This window comes from Leuciscus leuciscus (assembly GCF_965113295.1).
Source record: "Leuciscus leuciscus genome assembly, chromosome: 20".
Lineage (NCBI taxonomy): Eukaryota > Metazoa > Chordata > Actinopteri > Cypriniformes > Leuciscidae > Leuciscus > Leuciscus leuciscus.
Window position 1 is genome coordinate 31,400,727 of NC_138744.1, and position 16,883 is coordinate 31,417,609.

At 37.7% G+C, this 16,883-nt stretch overlaps 1 long non-coding RNA gene across 1 annotated transcript; it reads left to right on the plus strand.

Moving 5' to 3' along the window:
* Positions 1-2,043: 2,043 nt before the first annotated feature.
* On the plus strand, positions 2,044-3,192 carry LOC309484258. The gene is made up of 2 exons (XR_014200792.1): positions 2,044-2,139; positions 2,883-3,192. It is a non-coding gene; the product is annotated as an uncharacterized lncRNA (long non-coding RNA).
* Positions 3,193-16,883: the final 13,691 nt, after the last annotated feature.

A 16,883-nucleotide genomic window follows, 5' to 3' on the forward strand; every position in this document is an offset into this window, starting at 1 on the left:
TCAAGCCACGTGTTATCTGAAGTTTGTGACAGATGATATCCTTCAGTTCCTCCAGTGATGATGGCTGATGCAGAAGGTCAAGCTCTGAATGATGTCTGGACCCAGTGTCACATGAAGACATATGGTTCTGATGCTTGAACAGAAATAGAGGAGAGAGAAAATGAGGAAATTAATTAGATCATCAAGCTTAATATAAGTGTCTTTATGTACATGTGTAGGGAGGGTCTAAAAATGTTTTCACTTTCTTTAAAAGCTAAGAGTATATTTGTTTCAAATTAGGAATGCACGATATATCGGCCACTATATCGGTATCGGCCGATATATTTTCATTTTTAAAGTTATCGTTATCGGCCCGAAAAGATAATTTGGCTGATATATTAAAGCCGATAAATAATGGATAATTCCCTTCAGCTGAGACACTTCAGATGCATGTTCACCATAGAGACATTACTGTAACTCACCCTTAAAGAGGTCAACTACAATATAGATTCAGTTTTATGGCACAGTGAGAACATTTACTGTATTGGCAGCAAACTGTCCTAGCACAAAACTTCATGGCAGTTTCATAACTTCATTACATCTTTTTATAACACACATGATAGATAAACATTATGGATTTTATGTTACGTAATTTAGGTAATGTAAATGTGTTTTCTAAAGTGGCACCTGTAGCCTGTGTTACTTATTTCAGCAAAGAGGGTGATTTAAAACATGAATATTGCACTGTTTGCTATTAAATGAACGGCTGTTAAAGGGATAGTTCACCCAAACATGAAAATCCTGTCATCATTTACTCAGCCTCAAGTTGTTCCAATCCTGTAGTGTTTCTTTCTCCTGCTGAACACAAAATAAGATATTTTGAAGAGTATCGGTAACCAAACAGTTGATGGACCCCATTGACCTCCATAAAAAAAAATTCCCCCATACTATGGAGGTCAATGGGGTCCATCAACTGTTTGGTTACTGATACTCTTCAAAATATCTTATTTTGTGTTCATCTGGAGAAAGAAACACTACAGGCCCATAAACTATTTGTTTGGGTGAACTATTCCTTTAAAAGTACTAAACTGAAAGAAGGTCATATGTGTTTTGGTGATTAAACCAAATGTTCTCATTACATATTACAATCATCTTGTGTTTTGAAACATTGATTATGTGGACTGAAAATGTGCATAACTAATGAAAGCATGGGATCAGGTTTTGAAAGAATGACTAGCCGGGTTACAAGTGTGATCAGTTTGGATTTTTTAGCTATGAGTTTTGAAAATTGTGAATATTTAATACAACTCTTTTTTGTTTAAAGCAAATACTTTTTTAAATTAAAACTAGAGAAATGATCAAGACGAAAATATAGAAAAACATCCTGCAATTATAAATGCTAAACAACACAATTTACCAATAAAGCTATTATCTGCAGACAGTATATTATCTATATAAAACGGTTAGTTCCAGTCTTAGGGTCTGATTAGTGTTTTTTTCTTCTTTTTCTTTCACGATAAAACACGGCAATGATCGCTTCAATGGTTCAATGTATCACTGCACAACACCCCTAGCAACCATCTTAGCAACGTAAAACATACATTCTCATTGATATTGTTCATTAAAGCTTATAGAGTAACGTTAGAGTATTGTGAAAGATTGAGTAAGCGAGAGTACCTGCATTTACAGTAGATATAACGTTAGTCATATATTCATAATAAAAATCAGTTTGAATGTCCGCTGCGATATCTTGAACTTTTAACAGTTAAGGGGTTTCCCCGTGCCCTGACACGCTAGTCATTTGGTCTTGCTTCTCTGTGTTCACCATAGACAGTATATAAACGGTGTTCACTACTGACAGACTGTCTCATAAAGACAGTATTTGCCGCCATCTAATGGAGAAATAATGTAAATATAGTTCCTACCTCTGATGTCGCGCGATGCAGCGAGATGGGTCTGTCTGCGGACTGCAAGACTGGGGGGCGTAACTTGAAGGGGGCGTAACTTGAAGGGGGCGTAACTTGAAGTTGTCCAAATCACAACCGAATCACACGAGAGATGTCAGAAGAACGAGATTTTGTTGGCAAGATGGCAGCTCGTTCAGAGCATAGATATCATATAAAGGCGCCTTTATATGATATCTATGGTTCAGAGACCACGGTAAGAATATTTTCCACAGATGACCGTTTAAATTGAACTGTATAAGAAATGTTCATACAGTAACACATTTTGGTACTGTTTCTGGAGTTGATAATCTATTAAAAGTTTTTATTTATTTAAAACTAAACCGTCCTCGCTTGGCGTTAAGTATTTTACTGGCTGCCGTGGTAATAATAATGCTGCCTTGCTCTCGGAATTGGCGTAAAACGACTTTCCTTGGTATAAAATGTACATGAACACCCTCCAATTTCGAACTTGAAGTAAACATTAGGGTAATTTGGGAGCTCACTCTGTAACATTCAACGTGTAATGTTATTTATTTCCCCTCACACATCGCTGCATTCAGAATAATGCAAGTTTCTTAGTTGTGATTACTTGACGTATAGGCCTATACTTTTCTGTATAAGTTTATGACTGTTTCCTCTGTGATTTGTGTGCAGCTGTTGTGCTTTTGAGTGACGATTCTACATTTGTGTGGGCCACAGTTATGATTCAAGCCAAGGTTCTAGTGCTAAAATTATTTTAATAATCATAATATAACATTCACTTCTACATTAGACTAATGCTTTTTTTTTTAGGCAATAAGTGTTTCTTTTCATTTCTGAATTGTCTTGTTGTGGTGGCACACCACTACTAAAATTAATATTGAGGAAACAGTGCTACCAGAAAAGTTAATATTAAAAAAAAAAGAAAGAAATGTAAACATGTTTTACACTTAAACCTTTCTTTTCTTTTGTCAACAGGTGTGGTAAACTGGAACTCCTTTTCAGAGGAGTATAAAAGGACCTACCGCATTCCCTATCTGATCTCCCGTTGCATTCAATGCGATGATTTGTACAAAGACTGTGAAGGATACTGGGGAAGTGGACAAAGAGGAAAACTTCAAGGGTTCTACTCTGAAAATGATTTTGCTGGATACTGCTGCATGGACTGTTTTTATGTGGCTGGAGGCACAATCTGATTTTCTATGACAATATTAGTGCCAAAAATTGTGGATTGGGTTTGCATAAACCCTCCTTGTGTTGCCTTTCAATAAAAGTTTTTTTGTGATAAGTTTGCTTGTAGTTAATGAGTCTCAAAGTATCATAAGATATTTGACAGTAGTGCATTTAGCTGTTTATTAGTGTTGTCAAAAATTCGTTTGTCAGCACATCTGGCAATATGACATGAACAGATGTTTACAATTATTTATTTAAAACATGAAAAGATGTTTAACAATATTTATTTAAAAAAATGTTTTAGACAAAGCACAATTTCAAAAGAATAGCTATATTAGTACTTGCTCCACAGTCTAGTTGAGGTGGGACAATTAGAAAAAAACAATACATTACAATATGGTTTCTAGCAATACATTATTAATACCTTGGCCGTGGCATTAATGCATATTGAAATTTGCTTTACTGTATACAGACAAAAACAAGCATTTTGAAGATGTCATCTCAAAGGTTTATGTTCTTGAACAGCTAAGAGTCAGTTTAGTTAAAGGAGCCGTATGTAAGATTGTGGCCAAAACTGGTACTGCAATCACTTTCAAATTACTGTAGAGCGGTGTATCCCCTCCCCCTCCCCCTCCCCCCTGACTCCAGGTTGCCAGATAGGCTGCAGCAGAGCCATAGAGAGAGAGAGTTGCGACACTCTTTGATGTCGCCGCTATGGCTGTCACGTGGTTCATGTAAGCCCCAATAGTTCCAAAACGTACGCTGGCTGTCATGTTCTTCTATGGGACAGACAGCAGCGATTGCATTATTGAACGGTAAAAATAAAATAAAACACACACCCAAGTACTTTTTCAGCTGTTATTGCATTATTGCATTTTGTTAATGTCAGTTTTGCATTTGGAGATAAGTTTTAGGCTATATTTTTGGAGGGAAAAGCTTAGTGTTCATGTTCGCATGGGTAGTAGCACTGGCTTTAGCGGCTCTAACTTAACTTTTCCATATCATTCATCTGATGATGGACGTCTCATGATATTTATTTTAGCACAACTGGGCTGTATTAGGCTATTGATTCCCGTGATTTTGCTTATAAATTTTGATTCAGCCATTAGCCTACCTTCATGATCACGCAAGAGGTCTGCCGTGGCGGTCCGTTCAGAATTCGCTTAGAAGCTAGCTCACTTCTTCTGATGAAAGTGGCCACCCCCAGGACCACAACGTGAAACATGATCATGTTAAGACTAAGAATATTATTTTAAGATTAAGGCCATACACATTATCAAAACTATAACAGATTAAAAACGAATTTAAGCATGGCTGATACAAATGAAGGTTTTCAAATAAAATATTTTTTATTAAACAATGACAGACAACAAAAATGTGTGCTTGTGTGTGTGAACAAGAAAAACAAAAACCAGGGGCAGGTGATCCATGAAACAGACAGGACTGGTGATGGCCATAACAATCCTAAAGGTCCAGCATTGTTCTCACAAGCCGCTTCACTCAAGACAATAATAACATAATGAAAAGTTAGTATATCCCAAAAAATTTAATTAAATAAAAGTTGCTATAAAGGTGGTAGCGATTCATTACCGAACTCTTAGCTGACGAAGTCGCGCTAGCTAACTAACGTTAGCTAGCAGGCAGTGCTTGAAAATTGGTTGAAACAACCAACATAAAATATAAATAATTACGCTGTGCATGTACAAATGAAGACCAGTATAAGCATCGCAAAGGGCCTCTGATACAATATAGACAGTTGACAATTCAAAAGAGGTCGATATTTCGGCAACTTAACTCTGGAACAACTCGACGCGTAGCAATGTAAGTGAATGGTGTCCAACGCCCACATGACAGTGTTTGGAACTATTCCGATCTTCATATCCCGGAAGTAGGCGGTTAAAAGCGCCGCCATTATTTACAACGGAGGTCTATGGGAGTGTCGCAACTCTCTCTCTCTATGGCACTGGGCTGCAGGATCCAGCACGAACGTCGGCTGCTACGTAGCTGTGGTAACTAGAGCAGAGCTGGCAACCCCGATGCCGAAACACTACTGACTTCGTGATTGGTAGATAGGTGGAGGGTGGGGCTTCAGGCCAAAACACAAGATGACAACATCAACATCAGTTGAGGGCTGCAACTTCACTTTTTAAATGACAATATCCTGGCCGGACTACTGTTGTGAGTGATATAAGTATTTGAAATGAACATGATTTCTTAATGTCTAGTGACATATCAGGGCCATTTTATGATTAATTGAAATACATTTCTTACATACAGCTCCTTTAATTTAAATATGTTCAGTTAAACTTGTGTGAGATCGATTAAAAAGCATACGGAACTAATCGCTCTCGCGGTCATTTGATGTCATCTCGTCATATTGCGGATGTGGGTAACTTGAAGTGACGTGACGTAACTTGAAGGGGCGTGACTTGTGGCGTGACGTAACTTGAAGGGGCGTAACTTGTGGCGTGACGTAACTTGAAGGGGCGTAACTTGTGGCGTGACGTAACTTGAAGGGGCGTAACTTGTGGCGTAACGTTACTTGAAGGGGCGTAACTTGAAGTGGGCATAACTTGAAGTCTTGCGGGGTGCAGACAGATTATATTGGATGCAGCAGATTCACTTCTCTATACTGCATTCACTCACCAAACTTTTGACTGAGTGCTTATGACGTCACAACGGCGGCGTCACCGCGCAATAATTCCTGAGGATTGAAATGGTTATTATTTTAAGTCGCGAATTTATGTTCTAGTTGTTGCTTCAAACAATTAGATTAACCTTTTTCTTTTTTATCTCGTGTGAATGTTTCAAATGACTTTTATATATAGATTTTGATTTACCCTGCCAGCTCTAGACTTTCAATCTAAAACTATGAAAATTCATTGTAAAACTATGATAAACCGAAAATAAATAAACATATAACATTTGAATAGCCTATTTATCAAGTGAAAATTATTTCTTCAAAAGTTATTGTTTCCAGTTACCAAAGCACCAACGAAATGAAATGAGGTGAACAGTATACATAAAAACCAGGTAAATTTCTCATATAAAATATTTTTTTCCTGCTGTTTTTATCTATGATGCAATTTTTTGGTCAAATTATGCACAAATAAAAAGATAATTTGTTAGTAGTTAATATAAAATATTATTGGTTTGAATTCATTCATCATCGTCAATTCCAACACTGAATATTATCAAAAAGAATACATATTATTTTTTAGTTGGCCCATTGACTTCAATTTTGAAATATGTTTGCTGAACTAGTTTCATAGTTCATTCAACTGAGATGTTTTATTTAGTCCAACATTTAGAAATCTAGTGTGAAGATTATGTCAATTACAAAAAAGTTTATTGTTTATCATTTTATTTGTTATAATGATAATAGGAATAGTTGTGGAATTTGTTACTAAGCAATTTTATACTGACGCTGCTAACATAAAATACTTAACAGCCAAAAGATACATACAATTATTTGCATTTAAAGCACACGAAAAAAAACATATTACGTTTTTTTTTTTTTTTTAGCATGGAATAGTTCAATCAACAGATGCTTGACATACGCATGTTGACATACAAATACAAAATTTACTTTGAAACTCAATTGAAATGTGCTTAAACACTACAGATTTGGTCCTCACTACAGAACACGAAATCCAGGGGGAGGAGTTGGATCCAGATCCAACTCCTCCCACCTTACATATACCTAAACCTACCCATCTCCACCCCCTGATCCCTAAACCCACCCCTAAACCTACCAATCTCCACCGCTTAGATCTGGATCCAACTCCGCCCCCTGGATCTCGTGTACTGCAGTGAGGTGCTACTGGCAAAATATAGCTTAAAAAAATGTCATCTTAAAAAATGAAAAGGTACAGTTCACTTCACCTCTGAAGAACCGTTAAGAGCATCAAGACACCATTATAGACTTAAAGTGACATCCAGTCTAAAGAGTCTATTTAGTCAGTTACAAAATCTATATTTACTGACAAATTTCCTGAATAAAGACTAGAACCCAATTAAGTATAATCTGTCTTTTACATTAAAATGTACAAAAACCCCTTGCTATAAGCTTACCATAGTCAACTACATTAAAGATCATGATGTTTAATGTCAGAAATGTCAGACCTTAATCTGCAGGAAAACTAGGCTAGATCTGGTTGTGCTGAAGCTCTCTCTTACTCACAGAGGTGGTCCTGATGTTCAAAACAAACAGTCAACACTTTGTTAAAACTTCGCTCAGCCCAAAAGACCGGGACAGGAGAAGAAGAAGGAGCAGGACACTAAAAGTGTTTGTAGAATAATCTTAATTACCTCTCAATGCTCATTCGGACTTCATCGGACCAGCACAAATTCAACAAGTGTTTGTGAAGACAATGGAAAATTACTGCTTCACAAAATCATCCTGTGACGTTAAAAAACCTTCAAATTGAGACATATTTGGGTCAGTGACGTTTTAGAATTTCAAAACAGTAAAAAAATTTAAATGAAAAGACAAATTAAATATAGCATTTTTTGAGTAAATCTATGTGTATATTTTTTGTTTTTATTAGTGCCCTTTATAAAAAATAACAATATATGACATTTTAATGTGTTTCTTTGTATACAGTCCTTGAAAATGTCATACGGTAAAACAAAGTGATTTTTAGAAATAAATTAAATTTGATATTCATGACACGGTTAAATACAACCAAGAATGTAATAGTTGATCTGTAAGTATTCTATAACAAGTTGCAAAATATAAACACCTACACCACAAATACTAGATATTTTGTTTTTTAACGACTACAGCATGTCATCTATGGACATTTGTTCTATTTTTTTTTGCTAGAAATTTGTCAAAAATGCCTTGAAGTTATATACATATATATATCATACTAGCTCTCCTCCATTATTTTCATGAACCATGTAAACAAACTAAGTATTTATTTTTATTTATTTTAAAATTCAATGTTTTACCATATGACATATTTTGTTTTACCGTATGACATAGTACAATTTCAATGTTTCATTGCATTTTTTATGTAATAAATTGATGTAGGCCAATTCAGAATGATTTCAAAGAAACACAAGGCATCTCAAGTGAACCTTTTATTAACAGTAGAATATATTTCCCAACACTTGAACATTTCTTTTAGCTCATATCAAAAGATTCATCACCTTTTCACGAAAAACGTATAACAAATAACAGTAACATTGTGAGAATGTTTTTATCTCTTTTCCGCGAGATATTGAAGCCAAAAATTATCCTTAATTTTGAATTGATGTAAAACGCGTTGCGGCAGCATGCAGACATAGGCGAGACGGCTCGCGCGCCCATTGGCTGCCCTGTGGCAACTGCAGCAGCCTATCGAGAGAGGCCCCTCGTGACGTCAGATCCCGCCGAAACGGGCGTGACTTGGGCCTATAAATATAGCTCGACAGGCTGTAGAATCTGTTTTTTCATCGCCGAAGGCAATCCCACTAGACCACGCCCACGACGAGGCCATGCCTCTTGTGGAGTGCGCTCTGACACCTAACGGGCACTGCAGGCCCTTAGAGGCGTAAGCCAGCGCTATAGCGTCAACTATCCATCTGGATAGACTGTTTCGAGGCAGCTAGTCCCTTAGAACGTCCGTTGAACGAAACAAAGAGCTGCTCTGTCTGTCTGAAGACAGTCGAGCGAGACACATAAGCCCTTAATGCCCTGACCGGGCAAAGAAAGCTCGCGTCCTTCTCCTCATTAGAGGCCGGCAGGGCCGACAGGGAAATCATCTGAGCCCTAAACGGTGTGTTGAGGGATTTAGGAACGTACCCGTGCCTTGGTTTGAGTATGACCCTCGAGTCATTTGGCCCAAATTCCATACACGTCATGCTCACTGAGAGTCAAGTGAAAGACAAGTGTTTGATATCTATTGATTGGATTGGCTCGAATGGGGCATCTTTCATGGCTTCCAAAGCCGCAGAAAGGTCCCACATGGGAACTGAGGGAGGTCTGGAGGATTCAGTCTCTTAGCTCCTCTAAGGAAGCGAATGACCAGATTGTTTCTTCCAAGTGACTGGCCAAGCGTCGGTTTAGAAAACGCTGCTATGGCCGCCACGTAAACCTTGAGCGTGGATGGGGTTCTGCCCTTATCCAGTAGCTCTTGCAGGAAGGAAAGAACCTCCGTCACCCCACAGTCTGAGGGTGAAAAGCCACGAGCTGTGCACCAGCTAGAGAACACAGACCATTTCGAGGAATAGAGCCGTCTAGTAGACGGGGCTCTAGCCTGCGTGATCGTCTTTAGCACTTCCACCGGGAGGTTAGCGGGTACCCGTTGATGGCCCACGCATGTAGGGACCAAAGCTCTGGGCGAGGATGCCAGATCGAGCCCTTGGCCTGAGAGAGAGGAGGTCCCTCCTCACTGGTATCGGCCATGGGGCGGTACTCGTCAGCTGCATCAGAACCGGGAACCAAGCTTGGTTCGTCCAGAACGGGGCCACGAGTAGCACTGAGCATCCGTTTTCCCTGATTCGCTCTAATACCTGAGGTAGGAGCGTGACGGGGGAAAAGCATAGAGCGGGCAGCGGGGCCAGACGTGGGCCAGCGCGTCCCTGCTCTTGGAGAAAAACTCCGGACAGTGAGCGTTTTCCTGAGACGCAAACAGGTCTACCTTCGCTCTGCCGAATGTCTTCCACAGCAGTTGGACTGTCTGTGGGTGTAGAGACCATTCCCCTGTCGGAACATTGTCCCTGGACAGTCTGTCTGGTCCCACATTCAGGTGGCCTGGCACGTGCGCTGCTCTCAGCGAGCGCAGATTGTGCTGAGCCCAGACCAAGAGGCGCTCCGTCAACCTGTAGAGGTTTCGGGACCTGATACCTCCTTGGCGATTTATATAGGACACCACCGACATGTTGTCCGAACGGACCAAAACATGGTGTCCTTTTATCCGAGGACAAAAACGCCTAAGCGCGTTGTCGACTGCCATCATTTCCAAGCAGTTTATGTGTAGAAGCTTTTCCCGTTCTGACCACTGGCCGAAGAACGGTCTGCCCTTGAGCAGCGCTCCCCATCCCGAGGTGGAGGCGTCCGTAGACACCACCTTCACACTCAAGGAAGTCCCCAGGCTTACACCTGACCGGTACCAATCGGTCTCTCTCCAAGGTTTCAGAGCTCAGACATCATATACTCTCACAGTTATACCTTTCCCTCCTCTTGGCTAGGTTCTCCTCTCTAGCTGCAGGATCTGCCCTTAGCTTTGCACGGAAACGTGCACCCCTCTCCTTACTAGAAAGAGGCATCTGTAATTAATCTGTAAGAGGCATCTGTAAAAATGCTTGAAATAGGCAGAAATATATTATATATGTTAATATTAATTCATAGTAGTTGTACAAACTATATATGTGATAAAACAATTAAGAAATAACTAAATAATTCAGTTAAATGCTCTGTGTCATACGGTATAACAACATGTCATATGGTAAAATCGTTTGTCCGTATGACATTTTTTGTTTGCCCTTATGACAGTTTCATGCTTTGTCCATTATAACAGGCAGTTGCTTGGCCACCTCCTTCCACCCTTGACCTTGACTTTTAAACTTTATATTTCACCTGTAAATCAATATTTTTTCAAATTTTAAATGTATTAAACCCTTTTTTGACGTTTGACCATATGACACCCAAATCTGTGACACATGGTAACACACTTGGAAAAGGTGAAATTACCTGAAATTTAGGAGCAAAATCTTAAACTTACTTTAAACTTGGCTGGTCTTCAGGGGTCCTCTGAGTGATGTCATCACATGTCACATGACTTAAGTCATTAATATTCAGTTCCAAAATGGCTTCCAAACTTTGTTTTACCGTATGACATAGGGAAAATGTGTCTTTGCGGAACAATTTGTTTTAGATACTAATGACATTTCTTTAAGGTCTATCTCACTGACACTTTAATATGCTTATCTTAAGACTTGAATAAATATGCCAAATGAAAAATTTGATCATTTTTAAACATTTTTAATCATTTTAAATGCAATTGTCTTAAATAACTTTAAGTGAATTCCGTTTGACCGTATGACATTTGACCACATTAATAGTCTAAAAGTTACCTATTTTCGATTTTTTCACACAATTATGAACAGTGAGGAGGACAAATGATGTGAGATTAAAGCATATATATAATTTTAAACCTATTTTATATAAATATATAATATTTATTGCTCCTGGAAGTGCAAATCAGTGCGGCACGTCACTGACCCATTTGTACAACACAGCACAAAACATACAGTAAAATTACAGAAACATAATGTAAAGAAAAAAATGACTGATATAGAGAAAGTAATATGAAAGAGATAAAGTAATATGAAAAAAGATTTCAAATAGCATGAATGCAGGGCAATGCAGATGTATGTTTGCTCTCTTAAAGGGGTCATCGGATGCCCATTTTCCACAAGTTGGTATGATTCTTTAGGGTCTTCATGTAAAGTGTGTAACGTATACTTTGGTTAAAATTCCTCAATGGGTGTGTAAAACAACACCCTTTTTACCTCCTCAAAAACAGCTCTGTTCACAGCGACCCGTTTCGGTGCATGTCTCTTTAAATGATAATGAGCAACTGCTCACCCACGAAGGGGTGTCGACACAAGACATGCAAAGTGTTGCCTTGGCGGACAGTATACATATGGCGGAGGGGGGAAATATGCTAATACGGGAAATATGCTAATACAGGAAACATGCTAATGCGGGACAGTCCGTCAGTGGTCGTTAGCGGAGCATGAGCAATATGACATCATATTGCTCAGAAAATCCAAACGGCTTGATTATTGAGAGTGTTTGGGCTTTTTGAGGATAAAAAAAAAAGGAGTGATTGGATTTTTTTTCAAAGACACATTTATATGCAAACAGCAAATAAAAGTGAATTTTGCATCCGATGACCCCTTTAAAGCCACAGACACAACAGATTACTTTTGAATCCTTAGATCTTTAAACAACTTTGAGGAGCAGCTGCTTCAGTTTGAGCTGGAAACTTTCACTTTTCTGTGCAGCTTTAAAGGGGAATTGTTTGATGCTCAATGTAGAGCAGATCGAAGAGCAAAGAAATAAAAAATAAAAACTGAAAGATATATAAATAATAAAAATATATGCAGTAAAAAAACCTCAAGCCACGTGTTATCTGAAGTTTGTGACAGATGATATCCTTCAGTTCCTCCAGTGATGATGGCTGATGCAGAAGGTCAAGCTCTGAATGATGTCTGGACCCAGTGTCACATGAAGACATATGGTTCTGATGCTTGAACAGAAATAGAGGAGAGAGAAAATAAGGAGGAAATTAATTAGATCATCAAGCTAAATATAAGTGTCTTTATGTACATGTGTAGGGAGGGTCTAAAAATGTTTTCACTTTCTTTAAAAGCTAAGAGTATATTTGTTTCAAATTAGGAATGCACGATATATCGGCCACTATATCGGTATCGGCCGATATATTTTAATTTTTAAAGTTATCGTTATCGGCCCGAAAAGAAAATTTGGCTGATATATTAAAGCCGATAAATAATGGATAATTCCCTTCAGCTGAGACACTTCCGATGCATGTTCACCATGTTTTTGAATTGCTTGAAATATGATTTTTAATCACTTCAAAAAAGGAAAATACAGTAAAGTGCAACGTGCAGTGCAAGTCTGACATATAGGCTACATAAAATTATAATGAAAACATTATAATTGTATGTTTGGGACCTGGCTTTTAATAATGAGACTTTTGTTTTTGTAATCAGGCTCTCAAAAATTACATCAAAATTTGGATTTAGATTTATCTGCCTTCATGTCGGCTTTCAAACATAAAGAATTGTCGGTTATCGTATCGGCCAAACTTTCATACCAGTGCATCCCTATTTCAAATGTACAGTTTATAAACAGTCTCATTTTTACATGCTTTGCGAGTAGCGAAGCCTCTAGTTCTGTTTCTTTGGAAGTCAAATCTGTCTTCAACACACCTTTATCTTGAAAGTACACTCACTCACACACTCACACACACACGGCTCAGAAAGAGACATACATACACACACACACACACACACACACACACACACACACACACACACACACACACACACACACACACACACACACACACACACACACACACACACACACACACACACACACACACACACACACACACACACACACACGGCTCAGGAAAAGACACACGGGAAACAATCAATGAATGTGTGTAACATCAGATTGATCAGAGATGCATCAGAAGAAGGGAGACAGATGTCACCAAACACCGCATTTTACATTACAGTATGCCATGTGATACCGTAAACAGATTACCATGGTAGAGACATTACTGTAACTCACCCTTATAGAGGTCAACTACAATATAGATTCAGTTTTATGGCACAGTGAGAACATTTACTGTATTGGCAGCAAACTGTCCTAGCACAAAACTTCATGGCAGTTTCATAACTTCATTACATCTTTTTATAACACACATGATAGATAAACATTATGGATTTTATGTTACGTAATTTAGGTAATGTAAATGTGTTTTCTAAAGTGGCACCTGTAGCCTGTGTTACTTATTTCAGCAAAGAGGGTGATTTAAAACATGAATATTGCACTGTTTGCTATTAAATTAACGTCTGTTAAAGGGATAGTTCACCCAAACATGAAAATCCTGTCATCATTTACTCAGCCTCAAGTTGTTCCAATCCTGTAGTGTTTCTTTCTCCTGCTGGATATTCTAATAAGATATTTTGAAGAGTATCGGTAACCAAACAGTTGATGGACCCCATTGACCTCCATAATATTTTTTACCCCCATACTATGGAGGTCAATGGGGTCCATCAACTGTTTGGTTACTGATACTCTTCAAAATATCTTATTTTGTGTTCAGCTGGAGAAATAAACACTACAGGGCCATAAACTATTTGTTTGGGTGAACTATTCCTTTAAAAGTACTAAACTGAAAGAAGGTTCATATGTGTTTTGGTGATTAAACCAAATGTTCTCATTACATATTACAATCATCTTGTGTTTTGAAACATTGATTATGTGGACTGAAAATGTGCATAACTAATGAAAGCATGGGATCAGGTTTTGAAAGAATGACTAGCCGGGTTACAAGTGTGATCAGTTTGGATTTTTTAGCTATGAGTTTTGCGAATTGTGAAAATTTAATACAACTCTTTTTTGTTTAAAGCAAATACTTTTTAAAATTAAAACTAGAGAAATGATCAAGACGAAAATAAAGAAAAACATCCTGCAATTATGAATGCTAAACAACATAATTTACCAATAAAGCTATTATCTGCAGACAGTATATTATCTATATAAAACGGTTAGTTCCAGTCATAGGTTCTGATTAGTGTTTTTGTTTTGTTTTTTTCACGATAAAATACGGCAATGATCGCTTCAATGGTTCAATGTATCACTGCACAACACCCCTAGCAACCATCTTAGCAACGTAAAACATACATTCTCATTGATTTTGTTCATTGAAGCTTATAGAGTAGAGTATTGTGAGAGATTGAGTAAGCGAGAGTACCTGCATTTACAGTAGATATAGTCATATATTCCTAATAAAAATCAGTTTGAATGTCCGCTGCCATATCTTGAACTTATAACAGTTAAGGGGTTTCCCCGTGCCCTGACACGCTAGTCATTTGCTTCTTGCTTCTCTGTGTTCACCATAGACAGTATATAAACGGTGTTCACTACTGACAGACTGTCTCATAAAGAAAGTATTTGCCGCCATCTAATGGTGGAATAATGTAAATATAGTTGTTCCTACATACCTCTGATGTCGCGCGATGCAGCTGCATTCACTTCACTTCTCTACACTGCATTCACTCACCAAATTGTTGACTGAGTGCTTATGACGTCCCCACGGCGGCGTCACCGCGCCAGAATTCCTGAGGATTGAAATGGTTATTATTTTAAGTCGCGAATTTATGTTCTAGTTGTTGCTTCAAACAATTAGATTAACCTTTTTCTTTTTTATCACGTGTGAATGTTTTAAATTACTTTTATAAATAGATTTTGATTTACCATGCCAGCTCTAGACTTTCAATCTAAAACTATGAAAATTCATTGTAAAACTATGATTAACCGAAAATAAATAAACATAACATTTGAATTGAACAGCCTATTTATCAAGTGAAAATGATTTCTTCAAAAGTTATTGTTTCCAGTTACCAAAGAGCCAACGAAATGAAATGAGGTGAAGAGTATACATACAAACCAGGTACATTTATCATATAAAATATTTTTTTTCTGCAGTTTTTATCTATGATGATTTTTTGGGTCAAATTATGCACAAATAAAAAGATAATTTGTTAGTAGTTAATATAAAATATTATTGGTTTGAATTCATTCATCATCGTCAATTCCAACACTGAATATTATCAAAAAGAATACATATTTTTTAGTTGGCCCATTGACTGAGATGTTTTATTTAGTCCAACGTTTAGAAATCTAGTGTGAAGATTCTATCAATTACAATTTTTTTTTTTTTTTTATTGTTTATCATTTTATTTGTTATATGATAATAGGAATGGTTGTGGAATTAGTTACTAAGCAATTTTATACTGACGCTGCTAACATAAAATACTTAACTGGCAAAAGATACATACAATTATTTGCATTTAAAGCACACGAAAAAAACATATTAAGGTTTTTTTTTCTTTTTCTCAGCATGGAACAGTTCAATCAACAGATGCTTGACATACGCATGTTGACATACAAATACAAAATTAACTTTAAAATGTACTCAATTGAAATATGCTTAAACACTACCGATTTGTTTAGATACCAACTCTCTTCATGCAAAATCGAGATGGTCCTCACTGCAGAACACGAAATCCAGGGGGAGGAGTGTCTTCATTGGAAGAACATGCAAATTGTTATTTTTTTATACTATTGTTTGTCATAATTGTTTTTTTGGTCACGTGTCTTTCTGGGTTTTGGTCCATTTGCTGTTGTAGGCTGTAAGATAACTGAAATAATTTGGCGAAATGATAGGGAACTATATTGCGGTTGACAGACCTGGAACTATATCTTGAAATGGCCAAACAGAATCAAGCACTCAACATTCTGTGTTATAATAATGGTGTTAAAAAAATAACAAGAACAATCTAAAACTGTGTGAAATAGATTGTCTTTCAGCCTCAGGCCACTCCGGATCCAGTGCTGCTTCCACCCAGATGGCTGGTCCGGAGTTTTTGAGGTTGGGCTTTGGTGATCACATTCAGAAAACACTGTCACAACCAACCCATCCATGGAGTCAAAAGGTCTCTGGCTATATCACTCCTCTGCCTTCTGCGTCGACACAGAAGAAAGCGGAAGCGGCCCAGCTCGGAAGATAAAGATCCCACTACTTCATACAAGAGACCCGCCAAACACTCTCGTGAAGGTCAGGCTTATTCTTAAAACATGTTTTCCAAATGAAAATGTAAATTCACTGATTGATCTAAAGTAACATTCTTTTAGAATTTAAGTAACATGTTTTCACTTGAAGACATTTCTTGTCATCATATGTTGCAAAAGAGTATATAAAGGGCCCATTGCTGGGTCAAGGGGGATTTGGCTCGGTGTATGCTGGGACCCACAGCTCTGATGGATTGCCAGTAATACATTTATTCAACAGCCCTTATTCATGACACTGTGGCATAGCCCGTAATCTATACAGGACATGAGGTTATTGTCAAAATTAGCAGGTGTCATTTACTGTGGTTTATCTGACTGCAGGTTGCTATCAAGTATGTCTCTAAAGACGAGGAGCACGGGGAGATGGAAGTTGTAAGTTTATCTTGAATTTGTTGTGGCTGTTTGAGGTCTTATTGGTT